Below are 22,612 nucleotides of genomic sequence, written 5' to 3' on the forward strand. Positions count from 1 at the left end.
AGATAAGTACAGATACAGCTATCCCAAAGGCCTGAGGGTCTTTTTTTCCCTGATTGCACAAGTGTCAATCAAGGGCAGCTCAGCTGAAGCCAAGCAGAGCAGTAGGTTGTGGGAAGAGAGTCAAAGTCCTTAGGTTGTATTTACTGTGATGGATTCCTTATTTTGAAATAACTGCAAAACTCTTTCCTAACAATGCAAAGTTTCAACACAAGAACCAGAGAATCTCCTTACAAACACATTATGAATCCATGATACCACTCTAATAGTAAAATGCTGGTTGGGTTTTTGCATGCTTTCGAAAACCTCTGAAAGAAACCCACTACCTGCACATACAGCCTTTGCCAGTAAAAGAAAGGAGGAATACCTGGTGCTGTAAAGCCATGCTGGTCATCAGACAGAGGAGATTTTGTCCTCTGTATGCAATCACACTGTAGCCATTCTGTCACTCTAATGTACACTCCTTCCACGAGTTACTCCCAGAGACTTTTAACATCCTAACCTTAACATGCCTGTCATTCAAAATGGTCCATTCTCAGAAAATAATTAAGTCTCTGCTCATTTCCCTCCTCTTAAGCTACACTTTAAGTAAAGTAGAAGAGAGCATGTTGTCCTGAAAAGGAAACATCAGAGAACACACTGGAAGTTTATAAAAACATGAATGGGACAGAGAGGAACAGAGACGAATTCTGCCCTAACTCTGTGTCAAGACATAGGTACTATCAAAGGTTCAGAATAAAATGCTATGGGGTTTGAGACGGTGTAAAGTTAAAGCTATGAAATTCCTTCTCACGGCACATTGTTAGAAGTTTACACAGGGTCAAGGGGCACTCAGAGCAGTTCATGGAAAGGAAAAATCAGTGAGTGCCATAAAGACACCAGCTTTCCCTTAGAAAGCATCCAAGCTTCAAATCATTGCATGCTGAGAGAGCCTTCTGCAGAATTATCCTTACACGCCTATCTTATTTTTGCTCCCCCTCAGGCACTGCTTTTTGCACCGTCAGAGCCAGGACGCTTAGACAGACTTCTGGTTTTATCTACAAGAGACTCCTCAACAGTGACACTTTTTGTAATTTACATTCAGCAGGTCCTTCAATCGAGTGGTTTAACGCCATGTTTCTGAACAACATCACCGAAGACATCGACTGCTAAAATCCGGCCGGTAAATCAGAGTTCACGTCAGTCCATCACAAGGGACAAAGTCTGTGAGTTACAATACCGTACTGCTGCGCGAGAGATTCCCGCTTCCCAAAGATTCACAGGGCCCTCCACCGTCCTCAGTTACAAAACAAGACGTACCTTGACAAACTGCCGTTTTGACTTAAAAGTTCATTTCGGGAGCGCTGCATATCGCCAGCCTGTGACGTGCACGAGTAACGAGATCGTACCAAGCCGGGCGCAGCGTATGCCCGAGGAGAGCGGGTCGGGCAGCCGGTCCCCGCGGGCTCCCGGCCGTGGCCACTCGCACGCCCCACCGCAGCTACTCACCCGGGGCAAGCCCGGTGCAGCCCGAGGCGAGCGCTCCGAGCCTCGCACGGCACGGCACGGCACGGCACGGCACGGGAGCTGGGCGGCCGCGGCTCTCCGAGCACCCGGCGGGGCTGGGAGGCGCCGGGTGCGTTCGAGGTGCTGCCCTGGCGGCCCCCGGGACCCCCCGGCATCCCCGTCTCCCAGGCCACCCCGGCCGTGCAGGTGCCCGCCCGCCCCGCCGCAGCATCTCCGCCCCGCAGCACCCGCTCCCCGCCCGGCTCCGGCTCCTCACCGTCCTCAGCGCCTGCGAAGGCTCCTTGGGGCTGCTGCCTCCTCTGCCGGGGCCGCCGCCGCTCCCAGCGCCGCCGCCGCGCTCGCCCCCCGCCCGATTCCCGCGCACACCCCCTTGCCGTCCGGCTCGCAGCCGCTCAGCTCGGGATGGTTTGGGGCTTCCTCCCCTCCTCTCGCCCTCCCCAGCTCCCACTAGTGCTCGCACACCCGGCCAGCCGGACGAGGATTCGCCACCTCCTCCTCCTCCTCCTCCTCCCGCCCCCCCGCGGCCGCCGCTCCCCCGGTCACTCCCGCGGGGCTGCGGAGCCCCAGGGCCGGGGCTGCACGGTCGGCTCTGCGCCGTGCGTTCATCACCAGCCCGGTGCCCAGCCGCCCCGCACACCCGCCCCAGGGCCCCCGCGCTTGGCTGGCGGGACGGGGAGGTTTAAGAGAAGCGAGGCAATTTACTGCCAGGACTAAATTAACTATCGAGATAAAACGGACAGCGTGGGAACAGGCGACTGAAAGATGAATCGCCGATACATTGCATAGTGTTTAGAGTGTCAGCAATAATTTATTTCTAAGTGTAGGCAGCACCACAGCCCCGATGTGGATACTCCTGCTGCAAGTTGTACTAAATCCCACAGGCAGACGAGTACCATCCCGTGCTACCTTACAGCCCAGGCTTAACCTCTGTATTATCTTATTACTGCTTCCCTCTTTTCTATGTTTGATGAAAGGAAATAACAGATCAGCAGTTTAAGTTATAATATTAGAAGTTTATGATCACAATTTAGTCCATTATAAGACGTTCTGATGCGGGAAGTGCAAATTTAAAATGGGAATGTTCAAGGGATGACTACATTAGCAGTTTAGTGTGCATCAGGAGTACACTTTAAAACAGAGGTGGAGCAACCTCAGTGCACAGGCTGGAAGCAGTAAGCCAAAACAAAAAAAAAAAAAGCATCCTGGGAGTGCACCTAATGCGCTGTGGGGCCAGCAGGCCTCCCATGCGCAAGATGAGGTCAGAGCCAGTGCGAACGCCTTGGCCTGAGCACCAGCGGTTTCACATGGCAAATCTACGGGGCCACACTCACTAGTCATGCAGACATCAGCATAACCTCATTTAATTTCAGTTTCTCACACTCAAGTTAGCATACTCCCTTCACTGCTCAAGTGGGTTGGTATATTAATGCTACATTCACACACACAGGAGCTAGTCTATCCCCCTTTAATGTTTAATTTGCAGAATATTGCTCCAATATTTTGGGCCAGAGACACAGAGAAGAGGGCAAACTATCTCTAACTGCATGTCTCTCTGTTCTTAGGCCCAAACCTGTCCTCTCCCTGCTACTGTAGGCATGGGGCATTTTTTCCATTTTACAGCAACCTCAGTTTATAGTAGAGACTGATATGGTGGAAGCCTTATTACTAGCCAAGGCAAATTTGGAAATGCTAAAAAAATAGCAGAAAGCTCGCTCCAGCAAGATTTCTGCACTGCTGTTTTGTGAAATCAGTGTATTCAAATTGTCCTTGTGGACTTCATGCTCCACACTTTTTTGGCCTGTATGCTAGCCACAGCTCATTGTAACACAGGTATATTGTCTATTGTGAACCCAAGGTTTCCCTCTCAGCAGAATTACTTCACTCTTTGGTTTCCCTCTTCTATTTATCTCCTACACACAAAAAAAGAGAAGACCAGGGCAAATAGAAGTAAAGGCTCTCCTAGAAAGCAACTGAATATCTACTGCTACTGCACTGACAAGAAAAACCTAGAAAACAGAGAACTCAAAGAGAAAAGAAAAACACACCCTCAGGAAGTAATAAAGAGAGGGATGAAAAGGAAAAGAAGACATAAAAACAAATAGGAAAGGAACAAAAGGAAGGTGTAACTGAATTAAAAGTGCCATAAAGTGAAACAGTTGGCAATGAGAAGGGGCCTTATGGACACCTTTGCTTCGCACTGAGAAACTGAAAAGTGTGGTTTCCTTTGAGGCACCAAACTAATTAACTCTTTACTGAGTGTGTGAGAATCAAGGATTTGTGCTACAGCACTGCAATGCCAGTGTGCAGCAAAAAGGGGAAAGTTTTTAGCAATTTCCTTGAAAACAGACAGCAAACCTTCAAAAATGAATGCCCTTTTTAGCTGCGATGAATCAGCAGCAACAGAATATATGCAGACCTGGACTGAGCTCTAATGAAGGCATCACAACTTCTCTCTTCTTCCCACAAGCTCCAGTTAATCTCTTCTAACTGGATCATTTCAGCCACCATTCTTTAACTCCTAATTATATCAGACCTGATTATAACAACACTTGAATGAAAATGCTCAAAATATCAGGCTCCCAGTGACATTACTGAAGAGGAGATGTAGTGTTGCCCACTGTTGAGACTGCTGGGTAATTGTCTAAATCTTCTATCATTGCTAAGGTAAACACATGAAACCACAAAAATGTTTGAGCCTCCTAGCAAAGCTTTTGGTGAGCTTTCACCTTCCTGACCTCTAAGTGTTGAGCACTCCTCTGCAATTTCTTCTCATGCTACGTGTTGCCAGTGGAGGAGAATCCCCCCCACCCACCCTAAACACATTCAAATAAACCATCCAGTGGAAAAACAAATATTATGTGATCTCTTCACCTTTTGTCTATGTTTAGGAAAGACAACACAATCACATAATCCCTTCTATTTTAGAAGCAAATTCTCTCGCGCGCTTTCCAAAACAGTAGTACTCTCTCTGTTTTGTGAAGAGCCTGGTGGCTTTGTGCTTTATTTGTTTCTTCTCCTTGGTAAACAACTTCATGGAGTCTGTTTGTCATTCAGTGGCCCTATGTATTTCACAAAGGAAAAAACACACACATGCAACCCATTTATTCCCATTTTCCTAACTGTTGATCAGACATGATGATTTTCCTACTGGACCAAAGCTGGAAGTTTCAGTAATACAGAGAAAAAAAAAAAAAAAGTATTATTATGGCAGCTTAAAGAGAGCTTGTTCTTTACTGTACAGGCAGGATAAGATTATTTCACAGCATTCTTACACTTCCATAACACAATTACATCTCATTTTCAAAACTCTATACCAAACTTCACTTGTCTTTGTTTGCTCACAGATTACAGCTGATGGCTCTCTGCCATCTGTTTGCTGGAGTACAGTGTCTGTAGTGCTGTGCTGTGATTTTTAAATCAGCCCTTCAACTGGGATAAACAGAATATCAAAAACCTTCATCAGCCAGCTAAAAAATTACTTAGGAAACAGATAATTACCACTTACACAATGTCAAAAATGCTTTTGACCATCACTTAATACAATGTACTAATCACCTACGTAATATAGTATGCTTATTAAAAAAACCCCAAACACATAAAACACATTTTAGTTGCTGAAAGTTGATTCAAACATTATAAATAAGCATTGCTTGAGTCTGCAGATATGCAGCACAGTCTTGTTTCATATTTGCTGTGCAAATCCTAGGAGCTTAGGATCAAATTCACTTCTTGTTACCTCACTCTGCCATAGGATACACATGTACGTATATGTGTTTAAGTACGTAACACACTGGGAGTAAAACACTGGCAGCCCATCTCAATAAAAGGAGAGGAACAAGAAGAAAGGGTGCATGCTTCCCATGTGAAATGGTAATTGCAAGAGGGACAGAGAACTGGAAAGAACATAAAAGGCACTATATTTGAACAAAATTATTTAAGACAGCCGTTCCCAAACTGAGATCCAGGGACTAACTCCCTCCTGGGGAGAGCAGCTGGCTGGCTGCCTGCCTCAGCATCTTTCACCAGCAAGAGGAGCCAGCAGTCAGCCATAACATCCTCCACAAGTTTTCAGTGTGGAAAGAGCTGGAGCTGAAGTCTTCTTATGAATTTCTGGCATTCACAATCCCTATTGATTTAAATGGGCCTTGAAAGCCATCAGAACTGAACACTAGACATCTTTACTAAGTAAAAAGTTTACAATGCAAAAAAACTTCAGAGTAAACTTAAAAAAAAAAAACACAAAAACCAAAAAAAACTCAAAAAAACCCAGAAGTCTGTCTCTAGGAGAGCTGCAGTGGAGAAGAACACCCTCCAAATGAAAATAAATCTGTTTCCTGTGATGTTTTTAACTGCAGTTAAACTACTCTGTCTTAAACTGCAGACAAAACAATCTGGATTTTGGGTACATCCCAAAGCACCCACGTGCACCTTGCTGATAGCAGTACCGTTCCCAAGTCCAGTAAGTGGACTTACACAAAGAGCTCTTCGCATGTCTAAGGTTTCCAAGGACTTGGACCGCAGATTGCACTTTCTTGTGGATTTTGTTGTTGTTTCTCCAAACTTCAGCAGTATTTTATAGCTTCTGCCCTCTGAACCACTAACTATTTTTACAATATGGATTAATCCCTTTTTCAGTTTAAAGAAACAGCTGAGATAGCAAACTCTAACAATTTCATATTCTAAACTCTAATTAGTTTAATGCAATATTATTTGTTCAGGAGTGTTGCTCCTTTAGTCAAGTTTCAGTATAATCCCAACAAAATCCCCAATATTTTTCTCCCTTTTACATCTCATACTTCTCTGAAACATTTTATGTTTTGATCTATTAAACACTTACTGTGTCCCTTGTTTTTTGCTCAGTATTTTCTTTGATCGCTTCTTTGAAACTTAATCCAACAGGTGTTATTTTAATTAAAAGCAAGTCTGTCATCATTCTTTTACAATAATTTCTTTTCATTATTATGGAGCGCATCTTACGCTTTTTCTTCCTCTTAAAATTCCTTAGTTTAGGACTTGCATGATAGGTATGATTTTTTATATTTACTGTTTGTCATGTCTATATAGGGTGTTCATGTATTCTTATTCTCCTATACTGTAATGTTATTTGAGCTTAGTGGGATTTCCTCTTGGATTTAAACCCTTGAAAAGAGATGGACATTCTGGAGAGCATAAAATGACCAATTTAATGCAATAACAACAGCAGTTTTCCCTGAATGCAGCTGTGTTGTCACAGGGCATAAAATTTGACCCTTCGCACAATGACAGCAAAAGTTCTTGGTATTCCCTAAGACATCAAAACAAGGATCAGGGCTCAGTCTTGAAGCAGCCATAAAAAGTTCTTGGAACAAAACTGTGTAAGCTGTTTTACTTTTATCCAGCAGGCCATATGACTGCCTGGTGAAAGCCTGATGAAATCTGCAGAGTATGTAGAGAAAAAGGTACATTTCTTTGTTGGGATCTTCCTTTGCTCATGTTTTGCCTTTTCTAAGTATGTCAGGCTTGATAGGGAAAATGGGAGTAAGAAAACTGTAGATTTCTACACGAGGGACCCACCCCTAGGCAAAGCCCCATGCTGAGAGACTGTTTCATTCTTGCAGTGGGAAGGAAGAGGGTCTCACTATTTCAAACTAGGTGCCCTTTTATTTGCAGGTATCCATTTTGCCACCCCAGGCTCAGCTGCACAATGCATTTCTCCTATACCCAAAATGGAATATGTAAAATCACAAAAGGCATTCATTAAAAGGATCCTTTTCATTTGCTCACTGTTGTATGGTGTGGAAAGCAAGGAGAAACAAGCCATGGAAAACAAAAGAAGGCTGACAAGTAGAACATTGCATGTCAGGGATAAAAAGCCAATAAGTGCCAGGGAATTGTCATCACACTGGAGTTACATCAGACCATAACCATCTCCAGCACTATTTTACTAGCTCTACCCATACACATCACTGTTGCATAGTGATCTGTCAGTCAAATAATTCTAAAAATAACAGCCAAATACCCTTGAAGTTATGGAATACTTTCCTTCCTTTCTTGATGTGCTGTGCTTTCAAGACCTGCCATGTCACACAATCCGTTGGACTGCTGCTCTTTTGCACTGCAGAGATGATTTCCAGAGGTTTAGTGTACTTGCCTTCCCCTGATGAGGCTCCAAAGAGTGAGTCCTTTGATGAGTTAATGACAGAGCACTACATCAGGTGAAAGCCAATGGGTTCAATGTCCAGAAAACAAGAAAGTTTGTCTTCAGTTCGTTACCAAAAAAACCAAACCAAAACAAAAAAAAATTGCTAGCAAGAAAATGTTTAAAACAGTTTATACATCCAGGAATCAGCCACCACATCCCATTCACACCCTTGGCTTTACCATGCCTTCATACTACTCGGATTTAAAATATTCATCATTGCATATTCTCCCCTACACAGCCTGACTACATATTGAAATTTTGAGAAGCCAGTCATTTGACCAAATGTTGCTATTACAGCTTCTCTTCAAAAATAAAGAAAAATATCATAATAAAAGCACTCAAATTTTTGTAATGCTATCAGGAGGAAAGAGAAAACTTTAAAACCAATTTTCAGTCATAAAAAATAGTAACTGAACAACCCAGAGGTAAATGCTATTAAAGAAGCAAACAAAAAAATAATCACCACTTAGTGTAATTGTATATTGAAAATTGTAAGAGATGTAAGAGATACAAATAAACAAAAACATCATTTGAGAAAGGATCCTTTGCACTCTGCCTGAAGCTCTCAACTAGAGGCTGGAGACACCATCTATCTTTTCCTGGTCCAGTCAATTCACTTATTCCATAAATTTCAAGAGGAATCAAGGAAATATTTTCTGTCCTAACCTGACTTCTCATGAGAGAGATCCTGAGTTTCCCACCAGCACCTTTTGTCCCAGCCACTCTCCTGGACTGTATTGCAGCTCAGGTGCACAGATCCCCATATAATTATGTCCTTTACAAAGGCTGCTGGAGGTGGGACCACACATCCAACCGTATTGTCAGGGCGCTGCTTGGGTTTATGGTGCTTTTCTGAAAGGCCAGTTGAGTAAACTTGAATAGCTGGCTTTTACCAAAAGCCATGCAAAGAAATGTCTTCAAACTCAGTACCATAGAGTAATTGAATACCAGAAGTTATAGTTGTTGGCATAGATAAGAAATGAGAGAACCACCGGTGAAATTACCCAGACTCTCAAAGAAGCAAGAAGACACTATATGGAAAGTGGGTTACAGTTATTTTTCTGCTGTGTTCTGAGACCCAGGCCAAAAAAATAGCAGGATATTTGTCTGGTGGAAAATAAAGTGGGATTTTTTTTTTTTTATATTCCCAGTGTAGTACTTAGCTAGAAAGCCACCTATAATGGAGAGCTCTTATTTCATAATAAGTATGTGATGAAAATGAGAATGGTCTCCTCATGCTGCCGAGGTGGCAGTAGTAAAAGTCCCTCAGAGCCCTAAATATGTCTCAGCAGATAAAAGTTGCAAATAGGCATAAATGTTGGCAGTCACTACTAATGAATGCTTGCTAAAACTAATACGTTTTCCAGCGGATCAGCAGAACACTGACATCTCCAAGCATGGAGACCACAGTTAGTTGTACCATTGCATGTCCTGATGCTGTGCTGTAAGCAGAACAGAGCAAGAGGGGGAGGAACTGCCACTCTAGGAACTATTTTTTCCAGCAACAAATAACTTCCTTGCATGTTGGTCAGTCTGTTTGCCTCCATCCCCTGCTCTCCTTCGTTCTTTCCAAACTATTCCCCTGTGAGCAGCTTTGTCCAAGCCCTGAGCATCACATACTCTTGCATAGTAAATACTGATCTAGTAGCTCCCATGTGACTTCTGGGTAAAATGAGACATACCACAGAAACATGTTTCTTCTCTCTTCTCCTGCTACCAGCATGTGGTATCAGCTAAATCTGATGTTTATTCCATTTTGTTTAGGCAGATAAAAAGTTTGTAAAGGCTTGGTTGTCAAAACTGATAGACACACCCCAGCTGCCTGCAAGCATTCAGGCAGTATCATGCGTGAACAGGTGCATAATGCAAAGGAGGCACTGCTTCTAGTGAAATACAACTTTTCTTGCCTCAGAGTGACAGAAATCCCCTTTAAACCTTTTCATAATGCTATCATTGTAATAACAATAAAAAGCAGCAGCACATAAGGGACAGTCCCTTTCATTGCCTTCCATCACAAAGAGAACATGTATGAGATCTCTGTATTTTACTTCCAGTTCCCAAAGTGGAAGAGAAATTACCCTGAAAGAGAATTATCCTGCCAGTTCTGGAAAGTGACTTACAACATGGAAATGCAGCCTACAAATCCCTTTCCTACTCAGCCCTTTTCAACCCATGAGCTCTCATGCTGGAGTAGCCCTAGTAAGGTTTAAGTAATGGATGGGAGGTTATGAGCAGTGTCTGAGCCCCACCAAAGCCCCATGTGGGGACTGAAATGGAAGGGAAGCAGCACAAAGGGCTCCATGAGTATTCCTCAGCAGACACATTTATACTGAGCACAGAAATCACCGACCGCCAGAGCTAAAGCTCAGAGGATGCAAATACTGAAAACAAGAAAACTTGTTCTGTTGGGTGAGTTGTGTCCTTCACCACCTCCCACAGACTTTAATTTTACTGCTGAAAACAGATTCTCCAGTGGGATAAAAGTAAGTTTTAGGATGACACACCACACCAGAGGAATAGAGTTTATTAATTCTACTTTGCAACCAGCGTATCCTTTTTCTTCTGTAAAAAACACCCACACCTTTTTTCACAAATCTATCTAGGGAAAACTTTATGTCTTCAGCATTAACTATTTGAAGTTTTAGAGACGTTTCAGTTTAGTTTGGAATTTTTGTTTGGAGCTTGTTGCGCAAACTTTAGTTTGCAGAAACGTGTGGTTGTAAATACAGAGCATAGTTTGGATTCATTATATGTTTTGAACAATGGAGAGAAAACTCAAACCATTCCTGGAAAGGAAAAAAGCCACCATCCCACAGCTGCAAGTTGAAGACTTCTATGATTAAAGCATCAGCATTTCTCCTGCATTTATAAGTATCACAACTTAGAAACATTGCTACTCGTGTGAGGTGCTGTTTCAAGGTAGTGACACATTGCAGAGAGGGCATTTAAAAATATGCATATTTGGTTTTGGCTTCTTACTTTCCAGTCTGGGGAAAACTACGTGCATTTTTGCAACTGGAGATTATTTTCATGAACAGTGTTAAAGAAATAAAAAATTAATTAATCCATTAATATATTAGCCGTAAAAATTCAAGTGGTTACTATTGCCTCTTGACTTCCCTCTGAATGCAGTCAAAAATGGGTAAATGCTGGAACCCTGTACCTCTCTGGTTACAGCCCCTTACATTTTTCTGGTTAAAGTGCTACAGCATAGGAGGAGCTGTGTTTTTTCCTCTCTCTTTGCAATGCTTAGTTTCTGAAAAAGAAAGGTTTTCATTGAACCTTTTATGTTAAACGTATTATTTAACAAAGTGTTTATCAAACACCTGGAAAATCACTCTCCTTTAAAAATTTTATGATGGAAAAGCAATTACCCTTTAAGCCATGTTTCAAAGTCACTTCACAAGAATCCTTTGGAAGCAAACTTCAGCTTTCTCTCCTCCTTAACACCCAATGTCACCCAACAACCATGTAAACTATGGCTGATTTTATTATTTTAAGATCTAGTAATAAAATATAATGACGATTTTATTTTTTATTTGAAATCTATGGGTAAATTAAATCTTTAAATAAATCAGGATTGACTTGGTTTCAAATATTTCTCTTCCTTACCAGGGTTTGAATTTGTACAGCTATTAGAGCCAAGTATGTCTTAAGTTTTTTCCATACATCAAAACAAAGAGCAAATATGAATCAAAGGCCTTGAGATTCCAGATGAAAGAAAATGTAAATTAAAAAGTCTGTGTGTAGGGAAGAAAAAAAATAAAATAAAAGGCTTTATGGCAAGGAAATAATAAAAAATTGTAAAAAAAAAAAATAAAGTGCAAGGAAGAACCAAACCAACAATACACATCTAACAATCTGTACTCATGTGAAAACATAAAGAGCAACCACCAGAGTTTGCCAGGTGCATTAGGTGGTAAGCAAAGATGCAAGACTTGAATGGAAGACTGTACAAGTGGGATATGCTGGGAAGCTAATTTAATTTTTACTCTGGGGGGCTATACACAAAGACCAAAGACTGTCTCTAATTCATAACGTTGCCTTTGAGGTACTTTGAAATAGGAATCAAAGTTCTGTTTCACCAAAAATACAAGGACAGTCAAATCCCTTTCCAAATTCTTACACCATCTTCCCAGTTCAGGGAACTGGCTGATGCTGTTGGCAGGCCATCCTCCATTTCATTTGAAGAGTCATGGCAGTCAGGCAAGGTCCTGACTGAAAAAAGGGAAACCACACTTCTGTTTTTAAAAGGGAAAGAAAGGAAGACCTGGGGAACTACAGAGAGGTGAGCCTGGCCTCTGTGTCTGGGAAGATCACGGAGCAGATCTTCATGGAAGCCATGCTAAGGCACATATGAGACAAGGAGGCAACCGGAGACAGCCAGCACAGCTTTACCAAGGGCAAATCACACCTGAACAATCTGGCAGCCTCCTACAGGAGAGTGACAGCAAGAGTCAACAAGGGAAGATCAAGCTGTGTCATCTACCTAGATTTCTGTGGGACCTCTGACACAGTCCCACACAACAGCCTTATCTCCAAATTGGAGAGACTATTCAGTGGAGAAGGTATTTGCTGGATGGTCAATGGCTCTATGTCCAGGTGGACAGAGCTCTGTCTTGCGGCTGAAGCTCATTAATATCTTTATCAACAACACAGACAGTGAGATCAAGTGCACCCTCAGCAAGTTTGCAGGTGACATGAAGCTGAGTAGGGTGTCTGACACAACAGAAGGAAAGGATGCCACCCAGGGATGGCACCAAATTGCTTTGGAGCACAAATTACTGTGTAATTTTTGTTACTGTTCAATGATGCGCTCTCTCTCCCCCTTGCCCCAGGTGAGTGAAGGATGCCAAGCTGCAAGGCTGCAGGGTCAAGGAAACAGCAGGAGGGGCTGCCCAGTTCAGGGGGAGCTGAGGGCCCCCCCAGCACCAGGCACACACTTGCTCATCAGGATCCCGTCCCCTCACAGTACCTGAACACTGGGTAGAGCTGGTCCTTTGATGGCCCTCGACATGGCAGGGTGTGAGCCACACCTGGGGTTCCAGGCAGGAGCAGCAGGAGACAAGGCTGGAGGAAGTAGTGCTCAGAGAGAAGGAGGAGATATTCAGTCCTGACCTTCAGTGGAGACCCTGGTTACCTGGGTAGGGTGTGTGGGTGGAAGTCCCATGTGGGACTTTTCTGGGCAATGAAGGCTCGTTAACATAATCATATTGGTAACAGCTGGGGAGCTTGAAAGATTACTCAAGGCTGGAGCTTGTTCTCCAGTTTATAATTTTGCACAGAAAAAATGCAAACATCAAAAGTTGAGACTCTCTGGAGGTCCCAGGGACAAGCAATCTCCCTTAACTTGCCCTCTCTGAGAAAAGCTGAGGACACATTCCACAGGAGGCTTCTCCAGCTATAACTAGAGCACGAACAATTTAATACAAGACACTGTTGACTTCCTCTCTTTTTTCTTTTCAAGAAAATGTATTCTCTTAAAGTGTTCTGAAAGTCACTGAATTTAGGAACAACAGATACTTTATACTGGAGCAGTCAAGGGAACAGGCTGTGCTGGGTAAACTGGCATAGTTATGCTTGGGTATCTCACAAAGGCACAACAGAAATTCCAAATAGTACCAAACAGTCAGTTATAGCAAAACTCAGGGCCAGTTTATCTGGTTTATCAAGTCTCTGCAAGGAATGAAAAATAAAATTAAACTGAAAGCTATGATTTGGTCAAGGTCAAATACTTTCAAATGCATTTTACCACTGTTTAGGATTCTAATTCCTTGTTAAATCATGAGAAAGCAACGAGATCACCCTTAGTATCAGTTCACTAAGTAAAAGACTGTCATATTGCCAATTTGCACATATGTAAAGGCACCTTATAATGAAATATTACTGTTCATAATCTTCAAGTACCCCAATTAAATTCTCTTTTCGCAGACATGAGCCTCATCAGAGTTACACTGATCCCATCAATAACAAAGCTGTTCCATAAATATCCACTCCATTTACCAACACTGCAACATTTACCAGAAAAGAAGTACTGCTGAGGACTACTAAAGTGGACTCTCATTTCACAGTTCCCAGTAGTGATAATGTAATGTTTGGGACTTGTCTTTTGGAGCAGATGCTCACCATTTTTGTTTCTATTGTTTCCTGGATTAAAACAATCCCTTTTACAAATCGTAATGATGCTGCTTCCTTCTCCGGTGTAAGCTACCCTGGAGCATTTCCCACAGTCTCCAAAGTGAGACAACATCAGCATGAAATGGGCACATGAACTGGAGCTCAATGAAGTTTTAAAATCTGTCCAAAACATGGGAACAGGTTGTTGTCAGCCATAGCTCAGATAATAAATTATGTTGTTTTAAATGTACTTCCTGACTCAGGCTATACATCTATTTTTGCTCTCATATATGCACTGCCTTGTGCTGTATACACAGCACACTGACAGCTTGTTGAGAATCTTTGTTTCTGGAGCCTTTCACATTGTATTATCTTGATTCAATAGGACTTGCACATTCCAGAAAATGACTTGTCCCGTCGTCAATGGACTCTGCCATGCTGGCTTGCACTGATGTGGCTTGGAAAAATTAAGTCTTCTGGGTGAAACTTTGCTTGTGCCAAAGCATCAGCAACTTGATTTCATAGGATTATTCTCACTGCCCTTAAGAGCAACTTTCTACTGAAGCCTCAAAACAAAAGTACCTGAGTAATCCTGAAAATCACGTAAGCATGAATCCATGCAAAATACTTCCCATCATACACTTTTCAGCCAGGGGCCGTATATTTGCTCACCCATGCCCCAGGCAGCTGACAGGGCGGCTCGCCTGTTTCCCCCAGCCCAGGAAGCACTTTCCACCACACCCAGGGTTTCTTACAGGTCAGAGCTTTTTATTTCAATTATGAGCCTTGGGCAGAATGTCAAACAAAACAGTTATTTGCTTAGTTTGGGCTACCACCCTGCCTCTGAAACTCCTTCCTTTCAGTTCCTCTGCTTTGGGGACTATTGTAGGACATTGCCTGAAACTTCATTCGGGAGCATCTGGACGTGTTTTGGACAGGTTTTGCAGGCGTACAGGGCTAACTGGCCAGGGGTCTCTCCAGCCTGTTCAAAGAGCTGTCTTTTGCGGTGAGTAAACTCTCCGCTTGGTACAGAACACAATTTTTTCTACAGGCTTGACTCCTGTGGCTTTCAGAGCTTTGTTTTGATTGCAGATCTGAGGAAGAAATACTCTTCTCCAAACACGTATACCTCTCCAGACGTGTATCCTGGTGCCCCTCAAACCCTCACACCTCTCCCAGGGACATCGAACATGACACAAACTGGACTAATAGCAGAGCCAAAAGCTGCTCCTACATGCCTGTCTGAATGAGCTTTTATGGCAGATTCTTTTTGACAGATTTGGGGGCAAGAACAGAGTTTGGATCACCTTCCCCAGATCAGCTACCTGTATTTTCCTTCCTTGACATTTTGTAGTCCATCACTGATTGTGAAATATTCCCATTTTATTCTCTGCTTGCAGTGAGTACCAATAATTCCAGCATGCCAAAATGCTTCATTTGGCTTACAGGGCTCTTCTTAGGAACCAATGGCTAAAAAACCCCATTGATAAGTAATGTCTAAAAGGTCAGGCTGTGCAGTTCAGTTTTTAATGAAAAAATGTTCAATTTTACCAAAAAATTAAACAAGATAGATTAAAAAAAAAATCAAGCACTGCTAGTATTTTATTTTGTCCTTTTCTGGGAAAAAAAAAAAAAAAAAGGAGCCATTTTAATGTTTGGTCCCCCTGGAGACCCTTGACTTTTTCCCACATCTTCCAGATAAGGAAATCAACCTAAATAAATATTTGGATTGAGTTAAAGGTGATGTCTTCAGGGAAGGCCAGCAGCTTTGCTTTTTCCAGGGAGGCTAATGGGATGCAGTGGGAGCTCTAGCTGTGGCTGCTTGGCCCAAGCACCTCCATTCCCCTCCTATCCGTATAAATTCCTTGAGTCAGGGATCCTCTGCATGTGTGACCACAGGACTCAGGCAGGAAAGAGCTCTCGTCTGTCACAGAGAAACATGCTAACTCATAAAAATACACAGCAGGAATCTTCCTTTTAGTTCACTATCATTTGGAAGTTGGTCTTTCCATAACCTCAGCATCAGATGCGTTGCTCTTATTTTCTTTGTGCCCGTTTAAGAGGAACATGAAACCATCAAGAGATAGATTGCTGTGCTAACTCTGTAAGGCACCACAAACACAACTCCACCACCACAAAAAAAAATCGCAATATTTTTGATACATTAAATAATTTTTCTAAGATAAAAGTTGATTTTTCTTGGACTGTGAGATGGGATAATACCAGCGTTGTCAGCATTTGGCCCACAGATGAAAAATGCACAGAGTCTGAATGGATTTTTCTGGGGGGAGCTGAAGGGTGTAAACTAACATTCTGAATTAGATTTTTGTGAACCATGAATAAGAGCATTGACAAAAAGAACCTTTTTAGCTCTGTGCTTTCCATGACTTTGCTCTTTATTTCCAAAGCTGCTTGTGACAGCTTATTCATTCTCTGAGATTGTTTATTCCTGGTAAAAAGAGCACACCCAACCCAGTGCAGATATACATGCAGATAAGCAGTTTTCAACACTGAAGGGTGGAGAGTTACTTCTAGAGGACCACGAAAGGACAACAGAAAAAACTATTTCATATGCACAAATCTGAAACATGCATAATTTCTGGAAAGAGCCTCACTATGACAGAAGAAAACCCAACAATATTAAAAATACTGAAAAATTCTGACATAGATAACGTAGTAATTTGCCAGATCTGGAAACCCAGTGAGGATTGTGCCAGGAGACTTCAGTACCTGCTGCTGAGGTCTTGTGCAGCTACCCAGCCTTTAGTAGTAAAATCTCCTGTCTTGGCTTCCACAGTGGGATAACATAAAGGAAATGAGAGAGAGAGAGATGGTGTTCATACAGTCTGTTGTAAATAATTACACTGCATAGTCATTTTCTGAATCAAAGGTACACAATTATACTTTGATTTAAACAAATCCCTCTAAAAATATTTAGACAACAGCAAGAAAATATCTTCACCTTGGGTGTGCAGACTTACTCTGTGCCAAAAATTAGCCTCAGTGTAGGCCAAAACTGGTGACCTGCTTGCAGTCATATATGGTATATACTCATGTACAGTAGAGAACACAAGCCAGGCTATGGAAGTCTTGTGTCATATTGCTTTTTCTGCTCCACTTTATCACTCAGCAGCTCTTACCTGGAAATGAGACTGAGATAAATTCAATTATTAATGACAAATATTAGCATATGGCTTGAAAGAAATACAAAGTGCCCTTTACAGCATGCCCTCTGTCTCAAGGCAAGAAGTGAGACACTCCTAGCACAGAATTCAACATCCACATATCTCCTCCTGCAAATTTTCAATTGTGAAGAAATTGCTGGCTGCAGTTTGTATAACTTACAATATTTATTCCCCAAGTTGTCTCACTTTTCTCCTAACCCAGGTTTCTTCAACTTTCTCTTGACAGTCTAAATAATTGGAGTTACCTGAAACAAAAACTCTGAGCTACCCTAATAAGCAGAGTGGGAATCACCAACAAGGACTTATAAAACCCTGATAGCTGCTGTATAAATATCCAACAGTGTAATGCAGTATGTACCAGTATGGCATTTGGATCCCTAAATACTGGTTTTCCATCAGAAAAATAATGACCAACACGTATTTTATACAATGACCACTATTACTATATTTCATTAATTAATTTAAAAGGCAAGGAAGTTTTATTTTCTATGTGGTTTCCTTGTGGTCATCAAGTTATCAACCTCTTTAGCTGTGAATAGAATTCAAAAACACTGTTCACATCTGAAGGATCTCATTTCACATCTGTGGAATGCGGGGAATTTCTGAAAGGTGGAAAAGTATTAAGCACAGATGTGCATCCATTCATTATCCTCAAGACAATGCATACAATATATTAGTCAGTTTTGGAAAACCTCTTGCCAACTGCTGATCTGCAAGAGAAACCTGCAAATAATTTAATGAGGATTGGTCTGTGGTCTGTCTTTAGCTGATCTGTGACACACTGACATCTCCTTGAGGAACTGCTAATGAACATTTATTATTTATTTATTTATAAATTTATTTATTTATTTATTGCCTGTCTCTGCAAAATGCAGGGGTGGACTTAGGAGGAAGACCTTTTCTTCTCACCATGGTTACATCCATGGGGCATAAGGATATGTGTGCCAGGATATGATCCAGGGACAGACCTCTCTGAGTTGAGCTGGATAATTGGGGACACAGTGAAGGGCTTTGGTCTGTGAAGCGCCACAGCCCGTATCAAGAATGCTCACAGCAGTACCTCACCTCAGGGCAAGAAACTTTGGGCTGTCAGGGGTTGGGGCTGGAGTGAAAGTACCTAAGATTCAACAGAAAGAAGAAACTCAGGATAATCTCATTCCACTCATAGTTCTTTACTTAAAAGGTGGTCGCCTTAGGTTGGACTCTTCCTTTCCATAATTGAAGATGGATTGGAGAAGACAGGAAGAAGTTCTGGACCTACCTATGCATTGAGGGACTCACCCATGCCCCTGGTTGCTGTGACTACACAAGTGATCTGGGAGAACAAGATGAAAATCCAGGAATTTTCATGCATCTCATCTGGGCCAATTAATACACAATTACTACTGTTATTTTTATTTTACTCAGAGACAAATTAAACTGAAGCAAAACAAAGATCTATAGTATGAGCTCTAGGATGCTTTTCAGAGATGGAATATTCTGACCTTATATCCTCTTCAGTATCAGAAGAAGCATCCTCTCACTTGGTGAATAATCTGAGTAGGATGTTTTATAAAAATGAAGGACTTTTATCTCTTCTTCCAGCTATGCTTTAAGAGGCAGAGGCAGCTGTGACTTCATTTTGTGAGGAACAAAATTATTTCAGTATGTAGCAGGCATTTTCTGAGAATGCCTACAGCTGGACAAAACCAGTAGTTTGGCATTTTAATGTTTTGAGTCTTGGATTTGGGTTTTCTTCCCATTTTCTGAGGGAATCACTCTTAATGGGAATAGGTACCACACTGTTAGCAAAACATGCTCGGTCCATTCAGACTTAAATAGGCCTTTGAAAAGGCTTGCACAGGCAACTGTTACACTTCATTTTAGGGACACCAAGATCAGCTGCTGCTAAGGACTTCAGGGGACAATAACACTGTTTAAGGACCTTGATGTGTTTGACTTCCATGCTAACAGCTGGGTTGCTTAGTCCTATGAAGATGAGGGCAAAATGTTCAAAGGTACCACATGAGGCTCCTAGAGAATATAACACCAAGCAGGAAAGATCCTGGAGGCATCAGGTACTTCCAGAGTCAAGTTGCAGCTTAGCCAGCTATTGCAGAGCAGTTTTGAATGGAGGTTCCTAAGATGTTTAATGGCCTTTTCCACTGCACTGGTTGCTGGTAGCAGTAGCTGACAGCAGATGGTTTTTGTAGATGATTATTAAAAAAAAAAAAGATGGAAAATGCCAGTTGTGCCAGTTTTCTCGGAAGTTCTTTCCAAGTTTCTGAAGTGTACAGCAGTTGGCAACCTCATGGGCATTACTACCTGTAACTTCTTTTTCACTATGCCAGCAGTGGGATTGAAAACCCAGGCCACAGCCTCAAAGCCCCTCATCAAATGAAGTGACCTCATCCACTAGCTTGGATCAGTGTCATCCTTGGTAGATTAAAGAGGAGCTCCAGAACCTGCCTGTGGTACAACAGTGTGTAAATGGAGAAACCAGACTAATGCTGACAATAGCTATGACTCTCCTAAGAGAGGGTAGTCCTGAGTTGCCCCTAGGCAGGAAAGGATTACCATGACATTTTGGTTGTGCCAGGACAAATGTTTTGTCCATCATTTTTATGGTAGGGAGGCCAGCCCTGCAATACACCCTCTTCAGAGCTCATTACATCTGGTTTTGGTTTTATGAAATTCTTGGTGCCTTTCTTGCCACAAATCCAGTCATGTAGTGGTGGCTATCAAGCCACCAATGCATGGTTGTAGCAAGGAATTCTGTATTTCAGGAGATGCATCTGCTACTCATTCCTAGGCAGTCATCTGATGCTGCTAGATTATGTAATAAATTTGAATCTGGCAAGAATGAACAAGAATCCTATAACAAATGTAGAAACCTGTTTCACATCCTAGATCAAAACAGGCAGGAATGATGGAAAGAAACTGTTTCAAAACTGAACTTCACACATTCCAGTTGCAAAGCTTGGCAGACTGTCAAGAGACTGAGTGGAGACTCTGGTCTGGGAAAAGGGAGTATCCTGTCACAGCAAACTCCACAACATCACAGCTGATAGCCAATGGCACAGACCCCTAATTGAAATGAGGCTCTCAGTCATGCATTAAAAAATGACGGTTTCTGAGGAGGCAGATTCCAAAAGTACAGCAGGAACCTGATTGTTTCTTTCCCTTGTCTGAGCTCAGGCTGGCTCTTCATCTGCACCACGTGACTTTTGGGACTGGCTCTCAAAGACTCGGCCAAAGTTGATATGTTGTGATTTATGAACTGTTATCTTCCGTGCTGCGGATCCCAAGTGTGCAAGGATGGGCCAGGATTCTAGATATTCCCAAGACAAGGAAACCAGTGACAAGCAGGAGGAGCTTCTGACATGCTTCTTGGCTGTGCGCTGCCCCACAGCTTTATGGGAAAGCTAGTTCTTTGGGGAATCCACTCCAGAGAGGTGGTGTGACCAAAGATACAAACAGAAAATCCTGAGCAATGATAGAAGGAGTTGATGTTGCACTTACTCATCTCCCATCAGTTTAGAATATCATATAATAGGGATAACTTCTGCAATCTCCTTATTTTCCATCAGTTTCTTCCAGGATAGGTGCATAGGTGATGCTTCACTCCGCAAACTGAACAAGCAAGTGGCCTCCTGCACGTTTTACCTTCACTCCTAACTTTTCAGATATGTATGTATGTATGTATGTATGTATTTATCTGTATGCATTTATTTATCTATGTACTCATTTATCTAGCTGTATGTATTTATTTATCTATTAGCCTATACCTATAGGCATGTTCATAAATTTCACATATTCTGCATCTATGTTCACAACACGCACTGACAATTCTGGAATTACATTTTTTGCACAGCAGAAGGCATCTAAAATGTAATGGCCATACCTTGACCATTTTGTTCCAAAAGAGAGGAACCACAGTCAGGACAGTAGTGAATACATCTTTGATGCTGGTATTTTTCCAAGCACTGGTCCTTTTTAATGAGAAGTTATTCCCCAAGTTGGGGAATAGTACTAAACTTGAAATTACTGAGCTCTGTAATAGAGTTGCTATATTTATTACTCTGATGTAGCTTTGGACTTGAGCTCTGATCTAGCGTCTGTTTGAACCTCTGTGTTCTGTATATGGTAGGAGAGGGGGTGAAAGAGTCAGGGTCAAATCACAGACCTGCTGGTTTTCTCCATCTGCAGAGCTCCAGCTGCTCAGTACCATTTGGGAGGGGTACTTGTAGCCGACAGGGTAACTCTGCTGTAGGCCTCTTGCTATGTCTTCTTTGCTAAAAAAAGAAAAAAAAATCCTTACAAAATATCCATAGTGATGAGAAAGAGATTCCAAATACTGAGGAGCTTGTTGCTGTAGCTGCCCCCTTGCCTACTGAAAGGCAAAGCTCAGCAGAGTTCAGAAACAAAATCTGACTCTGAGTTGTTATAACCATGAACCATTTCTTTCTATGGAGGTGTGCAACAGACTGGAACTCAGGCTGTAAAAAGTGCTTGTGTTGCCACCCACCAGGTGTCTAGAAGGTGGTCTGCTACGCTACGTTCACTGAATTAATAAGGCCACTGTACCTAGAAAACCCAGATAGTGATGTCTGACTTCCGCATACAAGAAACCAACATTTCAGTGCAACTCCCTCGAATGGATTTTATGACCAAATCCTAATTCCTGATCAGTCCTTCTCAAAAATCTGCACTGAATCAAGTACACATCAGAGTATTTAATTGGCAGAGTTAAAAAACATAAAATCCAATAAGCAGCGTTGCAAACAGAAAGACAAGGCAATGTATGACTTTAGTGACTAATATGTTGCTGTTATTTTCAACTCAAAATACGTACTATTTTCCCTGTGTGTAGCATATGAGAAAATCCAGATTACATGCACTTCAATTTTCATCTGTTTCCTATCAAACAGTCGACTTGCATTTCTCTCATAATGGTAAAAGCAAGGTTAAGCTATTCAGCAACTGGCACTTCCTGAGCCTGAGCTTTAGCCTCATCTCAGACTATGTCCTGTTACAACCGAGATAATGTCTGGATGTGATGGATCGATCCCTTTACTGTTCAGAGAATAGCAGTGTATTTTTTTATTTTGAGCTATTTAAAAGTGCCAATTTCTTTAAAACGTGATTTAAGAATATTGTGATTGGCATCTTACTGGGACATTAGTATCAGGACACCCATTGAAAATTAAGTTCCATGTCCAGAATGTAAGCTCCTAAATATATTGGGCACATAACGGAAAGATTGATACTTCTTTAACGATGACACTGCCAAGGTAATAAAACCTTACACCACAATGTTGCCCCTTTATACCAAAAATATACAGATATAAACAAATAGAACATGTTGAGAAATTATACAGAAACCTTGTTAAACATTTTAAAGGGTAATAAAAGTGCCTTTGACCCATTAAATGCACACTACTGACTACATGAGCCAGTGCCAAAAAGTATCAAAGCTTTTACAAAGAAAAAGAAATAAAAGAAAAAGGTCCAAGATTTTGGTAGCGTATGTTCTCACTGAATAATTAAATGAATGTGCTGGGCATAACCCAGGAAAAAGCATATGGACCGTTTCATCTTACAGAAACCCAAGTGCGCACACATATACATGTACACATTATGTAAA

At 41.9% G+C, this 22,612-nt stretch overlaps 1 protein-coding gene across 5 annotated transcripts in view; it reads right to left on the minus strand.

Annotated features, from left to right (window-relative positions):
- BMPR1B (bone morphogenetic protein receptor type 1B) overlaps window positions 1-12,820 on the minus strand; it is a 239,296-nt gene extending 226,476 nt beyond the window's left edge. For 4 of the 5 annotated variants that reach the window (XM_066186354.1, XM_066186347.1, XM_066186351.1 and 1 more), the window contains exon 1: window positions 1,760-1,900. The gene's annotated coding sequence lies outside the window, so the exon portion shown is untranslated. Of the gene's footprint in view, window positions 1-1,759; window positions 1,901-12,659 lie in introns of those variants that run through there. The other variant, XM_066186348.1, reaches the window with a different exon arrangement.
- Window positions 12,821-22,612: the final 9,792 nt, after the last annotated feature.

Source organism: Chamaea fasciata, unplaced genomic scaffold, assembly GCF_029207755.1.
Source record: "Chamaea fasciata isolate MVZ Bird 193981 ecotype frontalis unplaced genomic scaffold, bChaFas1.0.hap1 SCAF_6, whole genome shotgun sequence".
NCBI classification, from domain to species: Eukaryota; Metazoa; Chordata; class Aves; order Passeriformes; family Sylviidae; genus Chamaea; species Chamaea fasciata.